Source organism: Schistocerca gregaria, chromosome 7, assembly GCF_023897955.1.
Source record: "Schistocerca gregaria isolate iqSchGreg1 chromosome 7, iqSchGreg1.2, whole genome shotgun sequence".
Taxonomy (NCBI): Eukaryota; Metazoa; Arthropoda; class Insecta; order Orthoptera; family Acrididae; genus Schistocerca; species Schistocerca gregaria.
In genome coordinates this window covers 57,340,188-57,343,185 of record NC_064926.1, presented here as the reverse complement: position 1 = coordinate 57,343,185, position 2,998 = coordinate 57,340,188, and positions in this window count along the sequence as shown.

Below are 2,998 nucleotides of genomic sequence, written 5' to 3'. Positions count from 1 at the left end.
GACGATCAGTTTGGCTTTAGGAAAAGTAAGGGCACGAGAGAGGCAATTCTGACGTTACGGCTAATAATGGAAGCAAGGCTAAAGAAAAACCAAGACACGTTCATAGGATTTGTCGACGTGGAAAAAGCGTTCGACAATATAAAATGGTGCAAGCTGTTCGAGATTCTGAAAAAAGTAGTGGTAAGCTATTGAGAGAGATGGGTCATATACAATATGTACAACAACCAAGAGGGAATAATAAGAGTGGACAATCAAGAACGAAGTGCTCGTATTAAGAAGGGTGTAAGACAAGGCTGTAGCCTTTCGCCCCTACTCTTCAATCTGTACATCGAGGAAGCAATGATGGAAATAAAAGAAAGGTTCAGGACTGGCATTAAAATACAAGGTGAAAGGATATCTATGATACGATTCGCTGATGACATTGCTATCCTGAGTGAAAGTGAAGAAGAATTAAATGATCTGCTGAACGGAATGAACAGTCTAATGAGTACACAGTATGGTTTGAGAGTAAATCGGAGAAAGACGAAGGTAATGAGAAGTAGTAGAAATGAGAACAGCGAGAAACATAACATCAGGATGGATGGTCACGAAATCAATGAAGTTAAGGAATTCTGCTACCTAGGCAGTAAAATAACCAATGACGGACGGAGCAAGGAAGACAACAAAAGTAGACTCGCTATGGCAACAAAGGCATTTCTGACCAAGAGAAGTCTACTAATATTAAATACCGGCCTTAATTTGAGGAAGAAATTTCTGAGAATGTACGTCTGGAGTACAGCATTGTATGGTAGTGAAACATGGACTGTGGGAAAACCGGAACAGAAGAGAATCGAAGCATTTGAGATGTGGTGCTATAGACGAATGTTGAAAATTAGGTGGACTGATAAGGTAAGGAATGAGGAGGTTCTACGCAGAATCGGAGAGGAAAGGAATATGTGGAAAACACTGATAAGGAGAAGGGACAGGATGATAGGACATCTGCTAAGACATGAGGGAATGACTTCCATGGTACTAGAGGGAGCTGTAGAGGACAAAAACTGTAGAGGAAGACAGAGATTGGAATACGTCAAGCAAATAACTGAGGACGTAGGTTGCAAGTGCTACTCTGAGATGAAGAGGTTGGCACAGGAAAGGAATTCGTGGCGGGCCGCATCAAACCTGTCAGTAGACTTATGAAAAAAAATAATAAAATAAAATAAAAAAAATAAAAAAAATTGTGAAAATGGCACACACCTTCAAAATTGTCAGAAAGAAACAAGTATAGCGCTAGTGGCCGTGAGGTACAGAATGCCCATTTCAGATGTGTTACGACCCGTGGCTCTACCCTTCATTCGATCCCTGCGAAACCCTACATTTCAGCGGGATAACGCACGACCGCCTGTTGCGGGTCTTGTACGGGCCTTTCTGGATACAGAAAATGTTCGACTGCTGCCCTGGCCAGCACATTCTCCAGATCTCTCACCAATTGAAAACGTCTGGTCAGTGGTGGGCGAGCAACTGGGTCGTCACAATACGCCAGTCACTACTTTTGATAAACTGTGGTATCGTGCTGAAGCTGCATGGGAAGCTGTACCTGTACACGCCATCCAAGCTCTGTTTGACTCAATGCTCAGGCGTATCAAGGCCGTTATTACGGTCAGAGGTGGTTGTTCTGGGTACTGATTTCTCAGGATAAATTGCGTGAAATTGTAATCACATATCAGTTCTAGTGTAATATATTTGTTCAATCAATACCCGTTATCATGTGAATTTATTCTTCATGTAGTAATTTTAATGGCCAGTAGCGTAAAACAGATATGGAATCAGGTAGAAGAATTCTCAGAATTCATTAAAACCAATAAGCTTTTCTCATAATTTAATCATATGGATGAACTGCCTATATCGCAAAATTTTCAAAGGGTGGGCAAGTAATTGCCCTACTCTCATCTTGGTATTGCGAGGGTTAATTGGCAGTAGTATATTAATAACAGTGGCGAATAGCGCTTGCAAGTAAAACGGAAGTTCTATGTAGTTGGCCAACAGCGGAACTGTTTCCTTGGCTACACCAGTGCCACAGTGCGACGGGGAGAGAGCAATGCAAATAATCCATACTAATACAGGAAGTATAACAACATGTCTTCGCTACATGTGGGTCTAAGGCGGCCGTCAAGCAAGCTGTGTTGTCGGGAGCAGAGGAAGAGAATGCAATAGTAGAGAGGCGCCCCCCGTCGCGCTCCATCATGGGCGCGACAATCGACTATTGGCCTTTCACCGCTTCCGCCCCCTCCTCCGCCTCCGCCGCCCCCACACCTCCCCACCACCGCCGAACGATTACCGCTTCCTACGACTCTCTGGTTCCCGCCGGTGGCGTCGCCAGCAGACCCGAACCGGGGAGTCGCTGTGCTGTTCTATTTGGAGGCAGCATTTTTCCGCCTCACGCACTGGAACAAAAATCGAGAGCTCTGAAAATGGAAAACGTTCTCTTTAGAATGTTTCTGCAAACAAGATATCCATACCTTCATCCATCTAAAAATGTGGAAAGAGCTCTCAGGAAGTAGGTTTGAGTGAATGGATGTGTGATCAGAAATCCAGGCCCCTTTACTCGCTTGTCTTGTCGATTGTTTGAACACGCCAGAGAAACCGTAGCAGCTCTGAACCGATCTTCTTTGTTCAAGGGCTTAAGTGAATGACATCATTAAGTTTATTTTGCGTCCTCGTTGCTACAGCTAGGAAAGAACCACGAACGAGTTTTACTTTTTTATACTGTGTTGCAATAATGGAGACTTTTTTTCTGGGACTGTTTTAGCTAAACTAATCTTCTCTAAACCTTCTTCTCGTTCCCACACTGTGGGTTTGATGCTCAAGTCCACTGCTGATTGCCTGACCGGTCTTACATCCCTTAGGCCGGTATTAACGCTATACCATTTCTTTGTCAAAGATTTCATCAAAGATGTGATCAAATATTCCGTCAAATATATTTGACAATGATCTTTGACGTAGCGCTAGAAGGGGTATTACA